The following is a 25,615-nucleotide window of genomic DNA, read 5'->3' on the forward strand; positions in this document are numbered from 1 at the left end:
ATGGTGGGAGGATGGGGGTAGTAGGTGGTTGTCTGCTCATTCTGAGTGTGTGATGGTGGGAGGATGGAGGGTAGGTGGTGGTAGTCTGCTGGTTCTGAGTGTGTGATGGTGGGAGGATGGGGGTAGGTGGTGGTTGTCTGCTGGTTCTGAGTGTGGGAGGATGGGGGTAGGTGGTGGTTGTCTGCTGGTTCTGAGTGTGTGAGGGTGGGAGAACGGGGGGTAGGTGGTGGTTGTCTGCTGGTTCTGAGTGTGGGAGGATGGGGGGTAGGTGGTGGTAGTCTGCTGGTTCTGAGTGTGTGAGGGTGGGAGGATGGGGGGTAGGTGGTGGTAGTCTGCTGGTTCTGAGTGTGGGAGGATGGGGGGTAGGTGGTGGTAGTCTGCTGGTTCTGAGTGTGTGAGGGTTGGAGGATGGGGGGGTAGGTGGTGGTTGTCTGCTGGTTCTGAGTGTGGGAGGATGGGGGTTAGGTGGTGGTTGTCTGCTGGTTCTGAGTGTGTGATGGTGGGATGATGGGGGGTAGGTGGTGGTTGTCTGCTGGTTCTGAGTGTGTGAGGGTGGGAGGATGGGGGGTAGGTGGTGGTAGTCTGCTGGTTCTGAGTGTGGGAGGATGGGGGGTAGGTGGTGGTAGTCTGCTGGTTCTGAGTGTGTGAGGGTGGGAGGATGGGGGGGTAGGTGGTGGTTGTCTGCTGGTTCTGAGTGTGGGAGGATGGGGGTTAGGTGGTGGTTGTCTGCTGGTTCTGAGTGTGTGATGGTGGGAGGATGGGGGGTAGGTGGTGGTTGTCTGCTGGTTCTGAGTGTGTGAGGGTGGGAGGATGGGGGGTAGGTGGTGGTTGTCTGCTGGTTCTGAGTGTGGGAGGATGGGGGTTAGGTGGTGGTTGTCTGCTGGTTCTGAGTGTGTGATGGTGGGAGGATGGGGGTAGGTGGTGGTTGTCTGCTGGTTCTGAGTGTGGGAGGATGGGGGTAGGTGGAGGTTGTCTGCTGGTTCTGAGTGTGTGAGGGTGGGAGGACGGGGGGTAGGTGGTGGTTGTCTGCTGGTTCTGAGTGTGTGAGGGTGGGAGGACGGGGGGTAGGTGGTGGTTGTCTGCTGGTTCTGAGTGTGGGAGGACGGGGGTAGGTGGTGGTTGTCTGCTGGTTCTGAGTGTGTGATGGTGGGAGGATGGGGGTAGGTGGTGGTTGTCTGCTGGTTCTGAGTGTGGAGGGTGGGAGGATGGGGCTAGGTGGTGGTTGTCTGCTGGTTCTGAGTGTGGGAGGGTGGGAGGACGGGGGGTAGGTGGTGGTTGTCTGCTGGTTCTGAGTCTGGGAGGATGGGGGTTAGGTGGTGGTTGTCTGCTGGTTCTGAGTGTGTGATGGTGGGAGGATGGGGGTAGGTGGTGGTTGTCTGCTGGTTCTGAGTGTGGAGGGTGGGAGGATGGGGGGAGGTGGTGGTTGTCTGCTGGTTCTGAGTGTGGGAGGGTGGGAGGATGGGGGGTAGGTGGTGGTTGTCTGCTGGTTCTGAGTGTGGAGGGTGGGAGGATGGGGGTAGGTGGTGGTTGTCTGCTGGTTCTGAGTGTGGGAGGGTGGGAGGATGGGGGGTAGGTGGTGGTTGTCTGCTGGTTCTGAGTGTGTGATGGTGGGAGGATGGGGGGGTAGGGGGTGGTTGTCTGCTGGTTCTGAGTGGGGGAGGGTGGGAGGACGGGGGGTAGGTGGTGGTTGTCTGCTGGTTCTGAGTGTGGAGGGTGGGAGGATGGGGAGGTAGGTGGTGGTTGTCTGCTGGTTCTGAGTGTGGGAGGGTGGGAGGATGGGGGTAGGTGGTGGTTGTCTGCTGGTTCTGAGTGTGGGAGGGTGGGAGGACGGGGGGTAGGTGGTGGTTGTCTGCTGGTTCTGAGTGTGTGAGGGTGGGAGGATGGGGGGTAGGCGGTGGTTGTCTGCTGGTTCTGAGTGTGGGAGGGTGGGAGGATGGGGGTAGGTGATGGTTGTCTGCTGGTTCTGAGTGTGTGAGGGTGGGAGGATGGGGGGTAGGCGGTGGTTGTCTGCTGGTTCTGAGTGTGGGAGGGTGGGAGGATGGGGGTAGGCGGTGGTTGTCTGCTGGTTCTGAGTGTGGGAGGGTGGGAGGACGGGGGGTAGGTGGTGGTTGTCTGCTGGTTCTGAGTGTGTGAGGGTGGGAGGATGGGGGGTAGGCGGTGGTTGTCTGCTGGTTCTGAGTGTGGGAGGGTGGGAGGATGGGGGTAGGTGATGGTTGTCTGCTGGTTCTGAGTGTGTGAGGGTGGGAGGATGGGGGGTAGGCGGTGGTTGTCTGCTGGTTCTGAGTGTGGGAGGGTGGGAGGATGGGGGTAGGCGGTGGTTGTCTGCTGGTTCTGAGTGTGGGAGGGTGGGAGGACGGGGGGTAGGTGGTGGTTGTCTGCTGGTTGGTGAAGGACTAAAGTCACCTTCAGGCCCAATGTAGCCAGTCCACCAGCTAACCCTCTGAGACAAAAGACAGGGGAGGCATCCAGTTCTCTGATCCTCTCTCTCTCTCCTCATTGTTCAGACTCAGACTCATACAGTATGGAGGTTGTTTACAAGTCAACTGGGATCTTTCAGTACTTCACGACAAACAAACGTACGCACGCACACACACCTTGCTGTACAAAACAGTGGGTAAACATCTATTTTGATGCATCATGTCCTATTTTGTGTGTGTACATTTGTGTGTGTGATGCGTAGGAGACAGTATTTTAGCTGTGAACAGGCTGTTGATGGTTTAAGTTGTCATGACGATGGTAGTAGGACTTTACCATGGTGACTAGAACTAGAGGCAACGTCACACAGTTCCAGTTTGTTGCAGTGATAAACTGATGGATAATCTGACCTTTTGTCAACTTGTGGCAGCGTTATGGGCATAGGCCCCAGTGATGACATAGTTTCAATTAAAATCATTCCAGAAAATTCCCATGAATATTTGCAAAACAGTTCATTACATTTTGACTATTGACAAGTTTATGGGATAATATTGTAATGTGTTCTTAAAACTTTAAATGAAGGCCTTCTGAGTGGCGGAGCGGTCACTACAACCTGGGGTTCAATCCCAGGCTGTGTCATTACTGGGTTGAGTCATGTGACTGGGAGTTCCATAGGGCGGTGCACAATTGACCCAGCATCGTCTGGGTTAGAGGAGTGTTTGGCTGAGGGGGCTTTACTTGGCTCATCGTGATCTAGTGACTCCTTGTGGTGGGCCAGGTGCCTGCAGTCTGACTTCAGTCGTCAGTTGAACAGTGTTTCCTCTGACACGTTGGTGCTTCTAGGTTAAGAGTGCGGTTTGGTGGTTCATATTTCAGAGGACAGAACACAGGAGCGATAAGATTGAAATTGAGAAAAACGGGTAAAAAAACTATATATATGTTTAATGAAAACTTGCTTCATTTCAAAGAGTGACATAGAAGTAAATGAGGAATTTGGGATTAATTCCAACACCATCCTCTTACCTTGAAACGGCTGACGTTTTCAAACCAGGTCAAGGTAAATTCACAGGGAAAATAAAACGTTTTCCGTTCCCAGATATTTCTGCTTACTTCTCTGTTATTGCATCTCCCTCCTGCTCTTTAAATCAGACGCTTGGTGGGTAAACCAAAGGCTGACAGAATGAAGCAGGGGATTCCTGTTTTTATCCTAGAGGTCACTGTTTTGACCTTTGATAAAGGTCTAGCGGTAGACCTTTGGTAGAGCGTCTGTCTCTGTAACACAACAACCCACAACCCTCCTACACACACAAACACACATACGTCAACCAATCACACACACCACAACTCTGACATCACAGCTGATATCTGAACTGTTGATAGGAGAGTGACACATCACAAGTGTGTGTGTGTGTGTGTGTGTGTGTGTGTGTGTGTGTGTGTGTGTGTGTGTGTGTGTGTGTGTGTGTGTGTGTGTGTGTGTGTGTGTGTGTGTGTGTGTGTGTGCATGCATGCGCGCGTGTCACTTCTGCGCCTGTATGGACTAGACTGGGTTGGTGTGGTCAGTGTGGGAGAGTTGAGTCACTAGGTCACTGAAGTTATATTCCTCAGAGAGAGAGAAAGAGAGAGAGGAGGAGAGAAAGAAAGAGAGGGAGAGAAAGATAGTAGTCAAAGTCTCTGTTAAAACATGTTAACCTTATGTAGTGTGTTCATGTACAGTACTCTGTAGCGTGTGTGTGTGTGTGCGTGTGTGTGTGTGCGTGCGTGTGTGCGTGTGTGTGTGTGTGTGTGTGCGTGTGTGTGTTTGTGAGATGTATACAGTGGCTCTCTGAGGAACAGAGGGAATCGTGCCCAGAAATTCCATGGCACTGAGTCAGGAAGAGTTTCACAGAACACGAACACACACACACAGGAGTGATGGTCTGATGCTCTGAGAAAGGCAGGGAGTAAATAGGACAGAGAGATAGTGGGACCGACAGAGTGAGACACAGACAGACAGACAGACAGACAGACAGACAGACAGACAGACAGACAGACAGACAGACAGAAAGAGAGGGATATAGTTCCGAGAGGACCAGCTTTCCCAGCATGCAAATCTCTCAGTGACGTTGTTCCACCAGGACTTCCCACCATGCATGGCCAGCCCTTCCGCTATCCCACAATCCAATAGGTCCCCTGCTAACCCATAACCTCACAGGTTAGACCGCGCCCCCCCCCCCCCCCCCTTACCTCCAATGTCCCAGAGTGCAGTGGGGCAGTGGAACGTTTCCACAGCCTCTGCCAGGAGAGCAGCGTCATGGATACACAGGACTCCACAGGCTTCCACACACACACACACACACACACACAATTTGGATATTTTCCAGGCGGAGAGAGACTAGATGTCAGGATTATGTAAGTCATGCTCGGGCTAAAGCCATATACAATCATGAGAGACTCTCACATGTTTACAGACAGAAAGCTAGTGTGTGAAAGAAGCATATCTCACTCATGCACACACACACGCACACACGCACACACACACAGACACACACACACACTTTCTCTCTCTCTCTGGGCCAGTGGTCATGGACAGTGTTGAGGTATTGGCTAATGCTTATGCCACTGTCGTTACCTCATCCCCTCTGTTTCTATTCTGGGCTGCTTTGAATACTCAGAACAGAGCACTTCGCTTCCTGTGTGTGTGTGTGTGTGTGTGTGTGTGTGTGTGTGTGTGTGTGTGTGTGTGTGTGTGTGTGTGTGTGTGTGTGTGTGTGTGTGTGTGTGTGTGTGTGTGTGTGCATCCTGAATGGCTGCTGTATTCAAATCAGGTCTATATCTGTGTATCTATAATGAACAAAAATATAAATTCAACATACAACCATTTCAAAGATTTTACTGAGTTACAGTTCATATAAGGAAATCAGTTAATTGAAATAAATGAATTAAGCCCTAATCTATGGATTTCATATGACTGGCCAGGGGCACATAGGGCATAGGCCCACCCACTTGTTAGACAGGTCCACCCACTGGGCAGCCAGGCTCAGCCAATCAGAATGAGTTTTTCCCCACAAAAGGGCTTCATTACAGAAATAAATACTCCTCAGCACCACCCCCCCTCAGACGGTCACACAGGTGAAGAAGCTGGATGTGTAGGTCCTGGGTTGGCGTGGCTACACGTGGTCTGTGGTTGTGAGACCCGTTAAATGTACTGCCAAATTCTCTACAATGACGTTATGGTAGAGAAATTAACATTCAATTTATCTGGCAACAGCTCTGGAGGACATTCCTGCAGTCAGCATGCCAATTGCCAATCTGTGGCATTGTGTTGTGTGACAAAACTGCTAATTTAGAGTGACCTTTTATTGTCTCCAGCACAAGGTGCGCCTGTGTAATGAGCATGCTGTTTAATAAGCTTCTTGATATGCCACACCTATCAGGTGGAAGGATTATCTTGACTAAGAAAACATGCTCACTAACAGGGTTGTCAATTCGACAGAAATAAGCTTTTTTTGTGAGTGTGAAAAATGTCTGTAATGTATTTTTTCAACTCATGAAACATGGGACCAACACTTACATGTTGCGTTTTATATTTTTGTTCAGAGTATATGAGATCTACTCCTGAAAGACAGCTGCTATAGTTGGCAGCTTGTCAGTATTAATAGACAGACCAGGTAGATAAGGCCTGGAGGTACAGTCCTGACGACACGCAGACACACTCCACACTACACACACAGGTCTGATTTGAATACCGTAGGATGTGCGCTCGTATTTAGCAGTGGGATTTGAATGTGATTTCAAGTGAACCTGGGTGGAAAGTGAATCAGGACATAGTTGTGTGGTTGGTTGTGTTTCCGTTATGGAAGTCTGTTCCTGGAGAGGAGCAACAGTGGAAGTTCCCCCTTCATGGAGAGTAAGAGAGAGAGACAGAGAGAGAGGACAAGAGGGGTAGAGAGAATGTGGGGGATCAGTGAGATGAAGGAGGAAGGAGGTGGTTGACCCTGGGACCTGGCAGTGTAAAAGGTCACTGTGGTAATGACCTGGTTCTGATCTGTGTTTAACCCTGGATGGTTCTGGAGACAGAGGTAATGGTTTGGCTGTCTGATTGTCTGTCTGGCCCATGTGCTATTGAGTATTGAGTGGACAGGCCCTCTAGCCTATAGTCTAGACTCCAGCCTCTACCTAGCCCCTATAATCTAGTCTAGACTCTACATGTTAACCTCTAGACTCCAGTCCCTACCTAGCCCCTAGACTCTAGTCTAGACTCTACATGTTAACCTCTAGACTCCAGCCCCTACCTAGCCTCTAGACTCTAGTCTAGACTCTACATGTTAACCTCTAGACTCTAGTCTAGACTCTACATGTTAACATCTAGACTCCAGCCCCTACCTAGTCCCTAGACTCTAGTCTAGATTCTACATGTTAACATCTAGACTCCAGCCCCTACCTAGCCCCTAGACTCTAGTATAAATTCTACATGTTAACCTCTAGACTCCAGCCCCTATCTAGCCCCTAGACTCTAGTATAGATTCTACATTTGAACCTCTAGACTCCACCCCCTACCGAGACTCTAGTCTGGACTCTAAACTTTAACCTCTAGTCTAGACTCTAAACTTGAATCTTTAACCCCCCCACCTATCCATACATCTGTTCCATTCTCTCTGTATGTAGACCTTAAATAGACAGGTGGTAAGACCAGGTAACAGTCAGTCAGCCAGTGAGTGTGGGTTAGGGTCAGATGGTAAGACCAGGTAACAGTCAGTCAGCCAGTGAGTGTGGGTTAGGGTCAGACGGTAGGTCCAGGTAACAGTCAGTCAGCCAGTGAGTGTGGGTTAGGGTCAGACGGTAGGTCCAGGTAACAGTCAGTCAGCCAGTGAGTGTGGGTTAGGGTCAGATGGTAAGACCAGGTAACAGTCAGTCAGCCAGTGAGTGTGGGTTAGGGTCAGACGGTAGGTCCAGGTAACAGTCAGTCAGCCAGTGAGTGTGGGTTAGGGTCAGACGGTAGGTCCAGGTAACAGTCAGTCAGCCAGTGAGTGTGGGTTAGGGTCAGACAGTAGGTCCAGGTAACAGTCAGTCAGCCAGTGAGTGTGGGTTAGGGTCAGACGGTAGGTCCAGGTAACAGTCAGTCAGCCAGTGAGTGTGGGTTAGGGTCAGGCGGTATCATGCGTAGCAACAGACAGCCAGTCCAGAACTCCTAATGGAGTTATTAATCACACAACAACACCACTGTCTAAACACGACACAACATTACTAACCCAAACATTTAGATAACAGGGTCCTCTACCAGCCTCACACACAACCACACACACACACCACACACCCGCACACACACACTGAATCACATCCGGTGAGTCAGCAGAGTATCCAATCTTGATGGGAGGAGGAAGAGGGGGGAAAACACAGTGAGAGAGAGAGGGATAGAGAGAAACAGGGTTACTTCTCCTTCATGAGGCTAAAAGACCAGTGAGTCCAAGTACGGGTGGAGGGGACTAAACCAATCAGAGAAGACTCTTTCCAAAGTCAGGAGACATTTCCAAATAGTAGGTTGGACATTAATAGTCACTTACAGGCTACCTATATCTGTTATGGAGTGACCAGCATGCCAGCCCCCTTAACACCTCCCCTTAACCATTCACCCCTAAACCCCAACCTCCGGACACCCGGCCCTCGTGAGAGCCTCGAATTTTACGGTTCTATCTGCATTTAGTCAAAACTGAGTTATGGACATAGCCATGATCTGTACAATGTTCTCTTCTTATTTAGTGCAATGTTCTGTACATTGTTCTCTTCTTATATAGTGCCATGTTCTGTACATTGTTCTCTTCTTATATAGTGCCATGTTCTGTACATTGTTCTCGTCTTATATAGTGCCATGTTCTGTACATTGTTCTATTCTTATATAGCTGCCATGTTCTGTACAATGTTCTCTTCTTATATATTTATTTTTTATTTTATTTCACCTTTATTTAACCAGGTAGGCTAGTTGAGAACAAGTTCTCATTTACAACTGCGACCTGGCCAAGATAAAGCATAGCAGTGTGAACAGACAACAACACAGAGTTACACATGGAGTAAACAATAAACAAGTCAATAACACAGTAGGAAAAAAAAGAGTCTATATACATTGTGTGCGAAAGGCATGAGGAGGTAGGCGAATAATTACAATTTAGCAGATTAACACTGGAGTGATAAATGATCAGATGATCATGTGCAAGTAGAGATACTGGTGTGCAAAAGAGCAGAAAAGTAAATAAATAAAAACAGTATGGGGATGAGGTAGGTAAATTGGGTGGGCTATTTACAGATGGACTATGTACAGCTGCAGCGATCGGCTAGCTGCTCAGATAGCAGATGTTTAAAGTTGGTGAGGGAAATAAAAGTCTCCAACTTCAGCGATTTTTGAAATTCGTTCCAGTCACAGGCAGCAGAGAACTGGAAGGAAAGGCAGCCAAATGAGGTGTTGGCTTTAGGGATGATCAGTGAGATACACCTGCTGGAGCGCGTGCTACGGGTGGGTGTTGCCATCGTGACCAGTGAACTGAGATAAGGCGGAGCTTTACCTAGCATGGACTTGTAGATGACCTGGAGCCAGTGGGTCTGGCGACGAATATGTAGCGAGGGCCAGCCGACTAGAGCATACAGGTCGCAGAGGTGGGTGGTATAAGGTGCTTTAGTAACAAAAAGGATGGCACTGTGATAAACGGCATCAAATTTGATGAGTAGAGTATTGGAAGCTGTTTTGTAGATGACATCGCCGAAGTCGAGGATCGGTAGGATAGTCAGTATTACTAGGGTAAGTTTGGCGGCGTGAGTGAAGGTGTCTTTTTTTGCGAAATAGAAAGCCGACTAGATTTGATTTTGGATTGGAGATGTTTGATATGAGTCTGGAAGGAGAGTTTACAGTCTAGCCAGACATCTAGGTACTTATAGATGTCCACATATTCTAGGTCGGAACCATCCGGGGTGGTGATGCTAGTCGGGCGTGCGGGTGCAGGCAGCGATTGGTTGAAAAGCATGCATTTGGTTTTACTAGCGTTTAAGAGCAGTTGGAGGCCACGGAAGGAGTGTTGTATGGCATTGAAGCTCGTTTGGAGGTTAGATAGCACAGTGTCCAAGGAAGGGCCAGAAGTATACAGAATGGTGTCGTCTGCGTAGAGGTGGATCAGGGAATCGCCCGCAGCAAGAGCAACATCATTGATATATACAGAGAAAAGAGTCGGCCCGAGAATTGAACCCTGTGGTACCCCCATAGAAACTGCCAGAGGACCGGACAACATGCCCTCCGAACTGACAGGATGAGGTCAATATCCTTCCAGGATACCCGGGCCAGGTCGATTAGAAAGGCCTGCTCGCAGAAGTGTTTTAGGGAGCGTTTGACAGTGATGAGGGGTGGTCGTTTGACCGCGGACCCGTAGCGGATACAGGCAATGAGGCAGTGATCGCTGAGATCCTGATTGAAGACAGTGGAGGTGTATTTGGAGGGCCAGTTGGTCAGGATAATGTCTATGAGGGTGCCCATGTTTACAGATTTAGGGTTGTACCTGGTGGGTTCCTTGATGATTTGTGTGAGATTGAGGGCATCTAGCTTAGATTGTAGGACTGCCGGGGTGTTAAGCATATCCCAGTTTAGGTCACCTAACAGAACAAACTCTGAAGCTAGATGGGGGGCGATCAATTCACAAATGGTGTCCAGGGCACAGCTGGGAGCTGAGGGGGGTCGGTAGCAGGCGGCAACAGTGAGAGACTTATTTCTGGAGAGATTCATTTTTTAAATTAGAAGTTCGAACTGTTTGGGTCTGGACCTGGAAAGTATGACATTACTTTGCAGGCTATCTCTGCAGTAGAATGCAACTCCTCCCCCTTTGGCAGTTCTATCTTGATGGAAAATGTTATAGTTGGGTATGGAAATCTCCGAATTTTTGGTGGCCTTCCTAAGCCAGGATTCAGACATGGCAAGGACATCAGGGGTTGGCAGAGTGTGCTAAAGCAGTGAGTAAAACAAACATAGGAAGGAGGCTTCTGATGTTGACATGCATGAAAGCAAGGCTTTTTCGATCACAGAAGTCAACAAATGAGGGTGCCTGGGGACATGCAGGGCCTGGGTTTACCTCCACATCACCCGCGGAAACTGGTCGCCTAGAGTGTTGGGGACAAAGAATAAAAGGAGCAGATTTCTGGGCGTGGTAGAATATATTCAGGGCATAATGTGCAGACAGGGGTATGGGGTATATATAATGTGCAGACAGGGGTATATATAGTGCCATGCTCTGTACAATGTTCTCTTCTTATATAGTGCCATGTTCTGTACAATGTTCTCTTCTTATATAGTGCCATGTTCTGTACATTGTTCTCTTCTTATATAGTGCCATGTTCTGTACATTGTTCTCTTCTTATATAGTGCCATGTTCTGTACAATGTTCTCGTCTTATATAGTGCCATGTTCTGTACAATGTTCTCTTCTTATATAGTGCCATGCTCTGTACAATGTTCTCTTCTTATATAGTGCCATGCTCTGTACAATGTTCTCGTCTTATATAGTGCCATGTTCTGTACAATGTTCTCGTCTTATATAGTGCCATGCTCTGTACAATGTTCTCTTCTTATATAGACGGGGGTGTGGGAAAAACCCCTCTCTCCCTCTCTCCCATCGCTCCATGGTGTGCAGCACGCGATTCATGGCTGTGCCAAAATTTTGGAGCATCGTCACGCGCTCCTCCAAATATTAAGTTCTGCTTTTCTGATGCATCAAATACTTATGTCATGCAATAAAAGGCTAATTAATTACTTAAAAATCATACAATGTGATTTTCTGGATTTTTGTTTTAGATTCCGTCTCTCACAGTTGAAGTGTACCTATGATAAAAATTACAGACCTCTACATGCTTTGTAAGTAGGAAAATCTGCAAAATCGGCAGTGTATCAAATACTTGTTCTCCCCACTGTATAACACACCGAACAAAACATAGAATGCCCACCCCAACTCACGCCATGACCAAACTAAAACAGAGACATAAAAAAGGAACTAAGGTCAGGACGTGACAGCCGGTGACGTCGACCGCCGAACGCCGCCCTAACAAGGAGAGGCACCAACTTCGGCGGAAGTCGTGACAATCCTGGTTTTGCAGATCTTCTAGATGCTGTGGCGGCTGTAAGAGGAGCAGTCATCTAAAAACACACTCAGACTTCCAGCTGAATAATCCCTTACAACCACTTCCACTCATGGAAATGGGCCTATACGGATAGGGCCACATTAAAAGGCTTCTAACAGAAGAACTAGAAAAATCATAACCATGGTAGCAGTTGAAAGAGAACACTTTGGAGATTCTGGGGAAAGGATCAGACCAAAAGGTGAGGACACAAAAGTTCATCTGACACGAGACTGAATAACTGTTGATTGTATGTGCATTTTACACATACTGTACTCTTAGTAGAATTTGTCAATAATGAAATCTAAAAATAGATTCAGTAACATAATAAGAATATTCATGGAAGGTGGGGGTAGATGCAACATAAGAAAAAAATATTACAAGTCATGACATAATTTGTCATAACCTGTCATAATATGATCATAACACTGTCATGACATATATTTAGACCTGTTGTGAGATATTGTGATATTTTATGGCTGGTTATGACACCTACATAATAGTGTCAAAACTCACAAATCCTACTATGATAGTAATGTTTTGTCTAGTTATGACACCTAAATGAAAGAGGCCGTCTGGGCTATTTTAAGATCCTTACTACTGAATAGTGTCTGTTCAAGGTGTGTAGGAGTTAAAATAAGAATACTGGAATACTGGAAGAGATGGAGACTGTCGAAAAAAAACAGAATAAATCCAATACTGAGGTTTGAGTGCTAAATAAAGATGTTTATTAAAACATCACGGTGCCCAAAAAATCATAGTGCAAGAAAGTGCATAAACGAAAGGTGAAAACAAAGTGAAACGTTTGGGCCTCAGGACATCATCAGTATGCATGTTGGCACACACACATGACTGCTATTTCAAGGATAATTGCATGTCACATGTTCAAGCAAGAAAATACATCAGAAAATCTATGACTGAGTACCTAGTAGAATAGAATGCCTGATCGCCATGATATACTAAACAGTATAACAGTATAACAAAACAGTATTTCAACAGTACATTTATGTGATATAACATATTCTGAAATTGACCATATTTTGGTTTTTATTTTAACCTTTATTTAACTAGGAAAGTCAGTTAAGAACAAATTCTTATTTACAACGAAGGCCTACCCCGGCCAAACCCTCCCCGAACCCGGACGATGCTGGACCAATTGTGTGCCGCCCTATTAAATTATCATTGTAATTGTGCATACATTGATGTCAGACATGCACCTACCCCAATGTTCTTTTGATGATGACTGGGTTGAATGCAGGAGCAAATTTCAGGAGCAGGACAAGACACCCTCTTGTTTTGACTGATGAATATCATAAGGGCATGTGTGTGATAGGCCTATCTGGCTTATATGATTATGATGGTCATAATGCTTCTTGACAGTGTCATAAAGTGTATTTTCTTAGTCCAAGTAAAGTGACACAGGATGGTCATAATGCTTCTTGACAGTGTCATAAAGTGTATTTTCTTAGTCCAAGTAAAGTGACACAGGATGGTCATAATGCTTCTTGACAGTGTCATAAAGTGTATTTTCTTAGTCCAAGTAAAGTGACACAGGATGGTCATAATGCTTCTTGACAGTGTCATAAAGTGTATTTTCTTAGTCCAAGTAAAGTGACACAGGATGGTCATAATGCTTCTTGACAGTGTCATAAAGTGTATTTTCTTAGTCCAAGTAAAGTGACACAGGATGGTCATAATGCTTCTTGACAGTGTCATAAAGTGTATTTTCTTAGTCCAAGTAAAGTGACACAGGATGGTCATAATGCTTCTTGATGTGTTATGACACTGGGTGTTAAGTAAAGTGTTACCCAGGGGTTTGATTGAGAGGTCTAACTGGTGTCTCCACGTGGCCACAGACCGCTCCAAAGTGTATACAGTTCCTAAGTAATTTCAATGCACTTTCATAACTCAAGGAAAGAGCCTCAAGGTGCTTTTTTAGCTCTCCTAGGTTTGCCGTTGAGGAACTGAAGCAAGGACACTTGTAGTTTTTTGGTTTGGAACACAGCCCTGCGTCCCCACCATCGCACAATAACTGTTGTTGTTTATACAATCCAAAAACATTCCATTATAAAGTGCAATCTGGGTCAGGTGGACATCCTTTTAAAGCTTATTCGATTGCCAACATGACTAAGTTATAAAATAGGATCTTACCGTGTGTGCTTTCACAAGGCCCTTCAGACAAACAGATTGTCATTTTGGTGCGCATAGAATGCAGTGCATCCAAGTGCATGTTCTGCTGCAAATGTTCTTTACAATTCCACAAACATAGGCTAATTCAGTTCAGGACAACCTAGGGTCTGACACGTTAGCCTTGTAACATTACATCAAACATAGGCTAATTCAGTTCAGGACAACCTAGGGTCTGACACGTTATCCTTGTAACATTACATCAAACATAGGCTAATTCAGTTCAGGACAACCTAGGGTCTGACACGTTATCCTTGTAACATTACATCAAACATAGGCTAATTCAGTTCAGGACAACCTAGGGTCTGACACGTTAGCCTTGTAACATTACATCAAACATAGCCTAATTCAGTTCAGGACAACCTAGGGTCTGACACGTTAGCCTTGTAACATTACATCAAACATAGGCTAATTCAGTTCAGGACAACCTAGGGTCTGACACGTTATCCTTGTAACATTACATCAAACATAGCCTAATTCAGTTCAGGACAACCTAGGGTCTGACACGTTAGCCTTGTAACATTACATCAAACATAGCCATAGACATAGGTTTTCAAATATGGAAATGCAAAGTGCACATTTGGACTCAGGTGTGTGGTTTGCTTGTATTGACATGAAATGGGTATTTACTATAACCCTCCAGGTCTCCTCTTTCAGAACACATTGAATCCTCTCTAATGTACAGCATCCCCTCACTCAGACAACAACAAATATGCAGAAGTAGCCAAATCAGCGGGAGGGATGGGGGCACCTTATTTTTGAGCGTGGTACACACATTTAGAACAAAACGGCTGTCAGTAGAAACCAATACAGCACTGTAAAGCAGAGAGCTTGAGCTCTGACATCAGCCACTGAGTTCCAATGTAGGAGCTTATCAATGACCAAATCTGCCATTCAACTCGTATATGCCATTCAACTCGTATGCCATTCAACTCGTATGCCATTCAACTCGTATGCCATTCAACTCGTATGCCATTCAACTCGTATGCCATTCAACTCGTATGCCATTCAACTCGTATGCCATTCAACTCGTATATGGGACGACAGAAGCATAAAGGGCATAAAGGGCTCTGAACCACTGAATCCTAGGTTGTATAATGGCTAAATCATTACATCGCCTGCATTTCCATCAGCACTAAATTGCATAAGCTGTCCCAGTATGACCCCGATACACATCATACGCACAGCCAGCTCAGCACTACCAGGAATCGGGTGAAGCACAGGTTCATACCTGCCTTACAGGCATGCAGTCAGGTGAGTGCCAGCTGAACCAGAACTTTTTCTTCTCTCCTGTCATTTCTCTTACTCGTGGTTCATTGAGGAGATTCCTCTTGCTGGAATTGACAAGAGGGACTCCTTACCGAGTGCTGCTGGGAAGTTGACAATGTCACCGACTGGAATCACCGATCCCAGCCCTCGCATCGCAAGCATGCGAATATGACATATGATGCTATGAAACACCTGTGGATGTACCCAATAAGCCTGATGAACCCAATACCTGTGGATGAACCAAATAAGCCTGATGAACCCAATACCTGTGGATGAACCCAATAAGCCTGATGAACCCAATACCTGTGGATGTACCCAGTAAGCCTGATGAACCCAATACCTGTGGATGAACCCAATAAGCCTGATGAACCCAATAAGCCTGATGAACCCAATAAGCCTGATGAACCCAATACCCAGGTTGAGCCCCTGGTTTGATTATGAGCAGTTATTTATTTATCCTTTATTTAACTAGGCAAGTTAGTTAAGAACAAATTATTATTTACAATGAGTGGGTTAACTGCCTTGTTCAGAGGCAGAACAACAGATTTTTACCTTGTCAGCTCGGGGATTTGATCTAGCAACCTTTCGGTTACTGGCCCAACGCTCTAACCACTAGGCTATCTGCCACCCAGGGGTGATGCTAAAGGTCAGAGTTGTAATGTGGTGAGCAAGAATAAGAATTAAGTAAGTAAGTAAGAATTGAAATAAAAGGTCAATGGTGAAAGGTCAGATGTTGATCATCCTACATGCCTCAGCTCATGATGTTCATCTGAAACAGATCTACATTTCTCTTTGACGTTAATATATTTCCAATCCTGTGCCCACTAGGCAGGGGCGCCGAAGGAGTATGAGTTGATTTGGGGTGGGGAGGAAGGGGTGCCGAAGGAGTATGAGTTGATTTGGGGTGGGGAGGAAGGGGTGCCGAAGGAGTATGAGTTGATTTGGGGTGTGAGGAAGGGGTGCCGAAGGGGTATGAGTTGATTTGGGGTGGGGAGGAAGGGGTGCCGAAGGAGTATGAGTTGATTTGGGGTGTGAGGAAGGGGTGCCGAAGGGGTATGAGTTGATTTGGGGTGGGGAGGAAGGGGTGCCGAAGGAGTATGAGTTGATTTGGGTTATGGAGGAAGGGGTGCCGAAGGAGTATGAGTTGATTTGGGTTGTGAGGAAGGGGTGCCGAAGGAGTATGAGTTGATTTGGGGTGGGGAGGAAGGGGTGCCGAAGGAGTATGAGTTGATTTGGGTTATGGAGGAAGGGGTGCCGAAGGAGTATGAGTTGATTTGGGGTGTGAAGAAGGGGTGCCGAAGGAGTATGAGTTGATTTGGGGTGGGGAGGAAGGGGTGCCGAAGGAGTATGAGTTGATTTGGGGTGTGAGGAAGGGGTGCCGAAGGAGTATGAGTTGATTTGTGGTGTGAGGAAGGGGTGCCGAAGGAGTATGAGTTGATTTGGGGTGGGGAGGAAGGGGTGCCGAAGGAGTATGAGTTGATTTGTGGTGTGAGGAAGGGGTGCCGAAGGAGTATGAGTTGATTTGGGGTGGGGAGGAAAGGGTGCCGAAGGAGTATGAGTTGATTTGGGGTGGGGAGGAAGGGGTGCCGAAGGAGTATGAGTTGATTTGGGGTGGGGAGGAAGGGGTGCCGAAGGAGTATGAGTTGATTTGTGGTGGGGAGGAAGGGGTGCCGAAGGAGTTTGAGTTGATTTGTGGTGTGAGGAAGGGGTGCCGAAGGAGTATGAGTTGATTTGGGGTGGGGAGGAAGGGGTGCCGAAGGAGTATGAGTTGATTTGGGGTGTGAGGAAGGGGTGCCGAAGGAGTATGAGTTGATTTGAGGTGTGGAGGAAGGGGTGCCGAAGGAGTATGAGTTGATTTGGGGTGGGGAGGAAGGGGTGCCGAAGGAGTATGAGTTGATTTGGGGTGGGGAGGAAGGGGTGCCGAAGGAGTATGAGTTGATTTGGGGTGGGGTGGGGAGGAAGGGGTGCCGAAGGAGTATGAGTTGATTTGGGGTGGGGAGGAAGGGGTGCCGAAGGAGTTTGAGTTGATTTGTGGTGTGAGGAAGAGGTGCCGAAGGAGTATGAGTTGATTTGGGGTGGGGAGGAAGGGGTGCCGAAGGAGTATGAGTTGATTTGGGGTGTGAGGAAGGGGTGCCGAAGGAGTATGAGTTGATTTGGGGTGGGGAGGAAGGGGTGCCAAAGGAGTATGAGTTGATTTGGGGTGTGAGGAAGGGGTGCCGAAGGAGTATGAGTTGATTTGGGGTGTGAGGAAGGGGTGCCGAAGGAGTATGAGTTGATTTGGGGTGGGGAGGAAGGGGTGCCGAAGGAGTATGAGTTGATTTGGGGTGGGGTGGGGAGGAAGTGGTGCCGAAGGAGTATGACTTGATTTGGGGTGGGGTGGGGAGGAAGGGGTGCCGAAGAAGTATGAGTTGATTTGGGGTGTGAGGCAGGGGTGCCGAAGGAGTATGAGTTGATTTGTGGTGTGAGGAAGGGGTGCCGAAGGAGTATGAGTTGATTTGGGGTGGGGAGGAAGGGGTGCCAAAGGAGTATGAGTTGATTTGGGGTGTGAGGAAGGGGTGCCGAAGGAGTATGAGTTGATTTGGGGTGTGAGGAAGGGGTGCCGAAGGAGTATGAGTTGATTTGGGGTGTGAGGCAGGGGTGCCGAAGGAGTATGAGTTGATTTGGGGTGGGGAGGATGGGGTGCCGAAGGAGTATGAGTTGATTTGGGGTGTGAGGAAGGAGTGCCTAAGGGGTATGAGTTGATTTGGGGTGGGGAGGAAGGGATACCTAAGGGGTATTAGTTGATTTGGGGTGGGTATGAAGGGGTGCCTAAGGGGGATGAGTTGATTTGGACAACAGAGTTCAGTAAACTATCTTTCATGTTGGTATTCAAATGTTATTTTGATGAAGAATTAAGATTTTCACATTTATTCACAAACAGGCAGACATGCAATGCAACATGTAAATAGTTAAAAACTCAGTGTTATACCTCTAAGTGCAGGCTATACTTGTGAGCCAGTGTAAGAGTGCTGTGTGCGTCTGCGTTGGCTGGAATTCCTGCTATTATGATTACTTGGGGTTATTACAGAGCAAAGTTAGCAATGAATTAAAACACACACACACTATGTGGATTCCTTTCTTCATCTTCCCACTCAAGATCATGAATTATAAGTGTGTGTGTGTCAGTGTGTGTGTGTGTGTGTGTGTGTGTGTGTGTGTGTGTGTGTGTGTGTGTGTGTGCGTGCGTGCGTGTGTGCGTGCGTGGAGCCAGGTCCGACTAGGTCATACAGTTGCTCAGGGTGTAAACGGTACCTCAGCTAGCAATGTTCAACGTTTTAAATGCCTGACACACACACACACACACACACACACACACACACACACACACACACACACACACACACACAGTTTCAGTTTTTTTCAGATGTAAACGAAGCCATGAAAGAAAGATGTGACAATGACATGGATATGATCATGGATATGTGTGTTAATCTGTATTCTAATCTTTATGTCTCCCACACATATACACCTACAGATGTAGGATCTTCATTTGAGCCTGTATGATACAGCAGAAAAAATGCTTCAGCAACAGGAAATGTGAATTATTATGTGGATTATAATATTTTTGAAGGGTTTGATACATGTTTCATAAGGGAAAATCGAGTCTGAAATTGCAAAGTGGAAATAACAAACTTCAGAAGGCTTTTAAACTTCAAATGTCCTGCATTGCAGTAAAATTCTGTTGTAACACAGTGATCAAATGAAGATCCTACATCTGTACACACACACACACACACAAGTATTTGACCTGAGGAAACCTCAGGTACAAACAGAGTCTGACAGGTTGGGTATATGTGTTGCATCACTGGACAGCCTGGCACACTGCAGTAGGCCGCACCCATATACACACACATGTGGGTAAATTAGGTGTAACTTGACAATCAATGGGTTCAGGCACGCATCACAGAGCTACTGAGTTCATTCAGAAAGAGAGAGAGAACACAGAAAACGATAGAGGGAGAGAGATGAGAGGCGTTGAGCTTTTGTCTAGTAATCTGTCCTTATTGTTCATTTAGGAGATGATGACATAAGGACACTGTTACATGACAGTTATTACACCAGTAAGGACAATCGGAGCATACTTACTGACAGACTTCCCGACGTGAAGGCCGCCTCCACACCTCCAGTCACTATCAGGAACACCTAGTCAGGTATGTACCACGGAGGGCCCATTCCTCCAGGAACATCTAGTCAGGTATGTACCATGGAGGGCCCACTCCTCCAGGAACATCTAGTCAGGTATGTACCACGGAGGGCCCACTCCTCTAGGAACACCTAGTCAGGTATGTACCATGGAGGGCCCACTCCCGCAGGAACACCTAGTCAGGTATGTACCACGAAAGGCCCACACCTCCAGGAACACCAATCAGGTATGTACCACGGAGGGCCCACACCTCCAGGAACACCTAGTCAGGTATGTACCACGGAGGGCCTATTCCTCCAGGAACATAGTCAGGTATCTACCATGGAGGGCCCACTCCTCCAGGAACACCTAGTCAGGTATGTACCATGGAGGGCCCACTCCCGCAGGAACATCTAGTCAGGTATGTACCATGGAGGGCCCATTCCTCCAGGAACATAGTCAGGTATGTACCATGGAGGGCCCACTCCTCCAGGAACACCTAGTCAGGTATGTACCACGGAGGGCCTATTCCTCCAGGAACATAGTCAGGTATCTACCATGGAGGGCCCACTCCTCCAGGAACACCTAGTCAGGTATGTACCATGGAGGGCCCACTCCTCCAGGAACACCTAGTCAGGTATGTACCATGGAGGGCCCACTCCCGCAGGAACATCTAGTCAGGTATGTACCATGGAGGGCCCATTCCTCCAGGAACATAGTCAGGTATGTACCATGGAGGGCCCACTCCTCCAGGAACACCTAGTCAGGTATCTATCACGGAGGGCCCATTCCTCAAGGGACACCTTGTCATGGATAGTACCATTGAGGGCCCACTCCTGCAGGTAGTAGCTTTCTATGTGTCCAAAAGTTTCCTCTCTGCATTATAGCAATTTCAATAGAACAGATTAGATTAGAATATAATAAAATACATTAGAATAGTATAGAATAAACCTTCACTGTGATGGAAATGTGCCCTTTGGCTTGACCTCACAAGATACAGTATAATCACATACATTGCTCAAACTGAGAGTGTTACATACAAACTGAACATACTATACATAACAACACATAACTGACATATCTCCACAGCCCGGATTGTACTTGCTAAGATATCCAGTCTCAGTGCCAGCGGGGGGATAGCCCTGTAAAAGGGAACTTTCCACTCCAGCCCACGGCTCTGACTAATGCAGCACACTCTATCACGTCTGTCTGTCTGTGTCTGTCTGTCTGTCTGTCTGTCTGTCTGTCTGTCTGTCTGTCTGTGTGTGTGTGTGTCACGGCTGTCAAAGGAAGTGGACCAAAGCGCAGAGTGGTAAGCGTACATATTCCTTTTATTTGAAATGACGCAGACAAAACAATAAACAATACAAAACAACCGTGAAGCTTAAGGGCTATGTGCCACAAACAAAGACAACTTCCCACCCTGAAAGGAGGGAAAAAGGGCTACCTAAGTATGGTTCCCAATCAGAGACAACAATAGACAGCTATCCCTGATTGAGAACCATACCCGGCCAAAACATAGAAATACAAAATCATAGAAAACAAAAACATAGAATGCCCACCCCAAATCACACCCTCACCAAACCAAATAGAGACATAAAAAGGCTCTCTAAGGTCAGGGCGTGATAGTGTGTATATGTGTGTGTGTACTATTGGGGCACTCAGATACACACACATACGTGCAGTACTGATGCTGAATATTTGCGAGATTGCGAGTAACTGACTCATCTGCCAAAATGTCATCACTGATGAGAAAACAAATCAACAAGAGGAAAAGGCCAACACACACACACATCCAGGTGTGTGAGGGGTAACTCAATGACAAATAGAGATGTGTAAAAGTTGAGGAATGCTTTGGCGTATCTGGAGAAACTGCAGAATGGTGCCGTATAAGTTCACCGCCAAATCTATTTCAATTGACCCAGATTCAAAACCAGGTTTTACCTGCCTTCTTCACACATATCTAACCATGTTTACCTGCCTCCCTCACACAGATCTAACCAGGTTTACCTGCCTCCCTCACACATATCTAACCAGGTTTACCTGCCTCCCTCACACAGATCTAACCAGGTTTACCTGCCTCCCTCACACAGATCTAACCAGGTTTACCTGCCTCCCTCACACATATCTAACCAGGTTTACCTGCCTCCCTCACACAGATCTAACCAGGTTTACCTGCCTCCCTCACACAGATCTAACCATGTTTACCTGCCTCCCTCACACAGATCTAACCATGTTTACCTGCCTCCCTCACACAGATCTAACCAGGTTTACCTGCCTCCCTCACACAGATCTAACCAGGTTTACCTGCCTCCCTCACACAGATCTAACCAGGTTTACCTGCCTCCCTCACACAGATCTAACCAGGTTTACCTGCCTCCCTCACACAGATCTAACCATGTTTACCTGCCTCCCTCACACAGATCTAACCATGTTTACCTGCCTCCCTCACAGAGATCTAACCAGGTTTACCTACTTCGCTCACACAGATCTAACCAGGTTTAACCTATCCCAATCACACAGATCTAACCAGGTTTAACCTGCCCCAATCACAAAGATCTACTGTAAGTGTAAATGAGTAAATGGGGTGGAAAGGGTACTGAAATATCCTACTAAAGTAGAAGTACTGTTAGTTTAAATTACATCTTTGAAGTAAGATTACTCAGAGAAGCTACTCAATTACAGTAACGGGAGTAGTAAAGTAATGAGTTACTTTACACCTCTGGTAATGGGCAACTGTTTCTCTCTCTCTCTCTCTCACACACACATACACACACACACACACACACACACACACACACACACACACACACACACACACACACACACACACACACACACACACACACACACACACAACTGGCGCGGATGACTAACAGTATCCTAAACATTCATCAATTGTTGATCAATAAAATCTGACTTACACTTATCATTCCAAACCCCCGCCAACCCACCATAACTCTTCAGTAGAAGATCTACTTAGAAACTTCTTATAAACATGATTAAGTACGTGGAGAACAAGGTAAACACTTCAATGCTCTTGAATGCACCTGACCCTCTGACCCATCTAACTGTATGAAGTCAGCTGAAATTGTAAATCATGAAATGCGTAGTAACCTGAAATATATGAAATATAAGAACTGTGAAGAAACCTGAATAAATACATATATGTAACAAAAACAGTGTTTAGGTCCTGATATGGAGCACTGGGTGAGATGTCTTCTCTACAGTTCAGTACTGTGCTCCAGACAGAGATGTCTTCTCTACAGTTCAGTACTGTGCTCCAGACAGAGATGTCTTCTCTACAGTTCAGTACTGTGCTCCAGACAGAGATGTCTTCTCTACAGTTCAGTACTGTGCTCCAGACAGAGATGGCTTCTCTACAGTTCAGTACTGTGCTCCAGACAGAGATGTCTTCTCTACAGTTCAGTACTGTGCTCCAGACAGAGATGTCTTCTCTACAGTTCAGTACTGTGCTCCAGACAGAGATGGCTTCTCTACAGTTCAGTACTGTGCTCCAGACAGAGATGTCTTCTCTACAGTTCAGTACTGTGCTCCAGACAGAGATGTCTTCTCTACAGTTCAGTACTGTGCTCCAGACAGAGATGTCTTCTCTACAGTTCAGTACTGTGCTCCAGACAGAGATGTCTTCTCTACAGTTCAGTACTGTGCTCCAGACAGAGATGTCTTCTCTACAGTTCAGTACTGTGCTCCAGACAGAGATGTCTTCTCTACAGTTCAGTACTGTGCTCCAGACAGAGATGTCTTCTCTACAGTTCAGTACTGTGCTCCAGACAGAGATGTCTTCTCTACAGTTCAGTACTGTGCTCCAGACAGAGATGGCTTCTCTACAGTTCAGTACTGTGCTCCAGACAGAGATATCTTCTCTACAGTTCAATACTGTGCTCCAGACAGAGATGTCTTCTCTACAGTTCAGTACTGTGCTCCAGACAGAGATGTCTTCTCTACAGTTCAGTACTGTGCTCCAGACAGAGATGTCTTCTCTACAGTTCAGTACTGTGCTCCAGACAGAGATGTCTTCTCTACAGTTCAGTACTGTGCTCCAGACAGAGATGTCTTCTCTACAGTTCAGTACTGTGCTCCAGACAGAGATGTCTTCTCTACAGTTCAGTACTGTGCTCCAGACAGAGATGGCTTCTCTACAGTTCAGTACTGTGCTCCAGACAGAGATGGCTTCTCTACAGTTCAGTACTGTGCTCCAGACAGAGATGTCTTCTCTACAGTTCAGTACTGTGCTCCAGACAGAGATGTCTTCTCTACAGTTCAGTACTGTGCTCCAGACAGAGATGTCTTCTCTACAGTTCAGTACTGTGCTCCAGACAGAGATGTCTTCTCTACAGTTCAGTACTGTGCTCCAGACAGAGATGGCTTCTCTACAGTTCAGTACTGTGCTCCAGACAGAGATGTCTTCTCTACAGTTCAGTACTGTGCTCCAGACAGAGATGTCTTCTCTACAGTTCAATACTGTGCTCCAGACAGAGATGGCTTCTCTACAGTTCAGTACTGTGCTCCAGACAGAGATGTCTTCTCTACAGTTCAGTACTGTGCTCCAGACAGAGATGTCTTCTCTACAGTTCAGTACTGTGCTCCAGACAGAGATGGCTTCTCTACAGTTCATGACTGTGCTCCAGACAGAGATGTATTCTCTACAGTTCAGTACTGTGCTCCTGACAGAGATGGCTTCTCTACAGTTCAGTACTGTGCTCCAGACAGAGATGTCTTCTCTACAGTTCAGTACTGTGCTCCAGACAGAGATGTCTTCTCTACAGTTCAGTACTGTGCTCCAGACAGAGATGGCTTCTCTACAGTTCAGTACTGTGCTCCAGACAGAGATGTCTTCTCTACAGTTCAGTACTGTGCTCCAGACAGAGATGTCTTCTCTACAGTTCAGTACTGTGCTCCAGACAGAGATGGCTTCTCTACAGTTCAGTACTGTGCTCCAGACAGAGATGTCTTCTCTACAGTTCAGTACTGTGCTCCAGACAGAGATGTCTTCTCTACAGTTCAGTACTGTGCTCCAGACAGAGATGGCTTCTCTACAGTTCAGTACTGTGCTCCAGACAGAGATGTCTTATCTACAGTTCAGTACTGTGCTCCAGACAGAGATGTCTTCTCTACAGTTCAGTACTGTGCTCCAGACAGATACGGCTTCTCTACAGTTCAGTACTGTGCTCCAGACAGAGATGGCTTCTCTACAGTTCAGTACTCTGCTCCAGAGAGAGATGTATCCCAACCATTTATATTCATGTCCATTAAATGAGACATGAATCATGGTTCCATCCCTCCTTCTTCCCTTCCTTGGAGAAATCACTGATCTGACATGATTGGATCCGTGAATTCTGCAGTTGAATCACTGGCGTAGCGGGTGCTGTGGGGGCCCGAGCTCTGGGGGGCCGTGTACCCATCATCTCACACCTAGGCCTATGGTTTTTTGTTGTTTACATTTTTATAATAAATCATTTTGACAGTAACCCTCCTTTTTAATTTCCACTTCCAGCAACCAAAGTGTTTGTGTCGTTCTACCTGGTAGTAAGTGAGACAATATAGTTGTCATGCATCTAATTAACCTATTTCTCAACGACCCCGGTGGCAGCCTGTCTTGGCCTCCTCAACTAATTGGTTATCAAGTTTTTTTTTAAGTAAGGTGAATCAGGTCGGACTCGGCTGGAGAGTGAGTGCTTGTTCATGATGGATAAACAAAAAGCAAGACCAAGTGGTGACAAAAAAAAATAAAAAAATCTTTATCTGACTAAGCTGGTGCCAAACTACCAAAGATAACCACATCAGCAAAGCTACCACCTCGTCCTCCACTGACCAAATACCATCACAAGTGGACACTACCACCTTATGCAGCAGCTAGCACTAGCAGCCTTTCAGTCCTGACAGAGACCTGACTGCTCGGCCCGTCAATGACACTGGCCTTGCTCCTCCTCTTTTTCCTCCCCTCCAGGATAGTGACAGTTCCTCCAGCGAGAGTGCTGGGCCTCCTTCTCCTCCTCCTCTCCCAGAGAACCAAGCTGACGACTGCCAGAGACCGGTCATAAGAGCGATCCCCGTTCTGTGAACATTGGTAAGCCTACGCAGCCAGGTCACCCATGATACAAGTCAGAATTTGACGTTGGGAGATGATGTGGAAACCGGGCAACAGTGAGCGCTGATACAATCCAGTAGGTTTCAGTTTTGCTAAAGTGTTGGGGATGGGGATGATAGTTGGGTCTAAGTGTCTGCCTCTGATTTCAAGTTCAAATCCAGTGATAGTACATCTTTATTAAACGTATATTTTTAAGCCTATCCCAAATCCTCACCATAATAGGTCTGCATTATTGCAGCCATCATTCTAAACTAGTAAAAAGGCCGACATTATTGCAGCCAGCATTCTGAACTAGTAAATAGGTCTACATTATTGCAGCCATCATTCTAAACTAGTAAATAGGCCTAC

This window comes from Oncorhynchus clarkii, chromosome 3 (genome assembly GCF_045791955.1).
Source record: "Oncorhynchus clarkii lewisi isolate Uvic-CL-2024 chromosome 3, UVic_Ocla_1.0, whole genome shotgun sequence".
In the NCBI taxonomy this organism is placed as follows: Eukaryota; Metazoa; Chordata; class Actinopteri; order Salmoniformes; family Salmonidae; genus Oncorhynchus; species Oncorhynchus clarkii.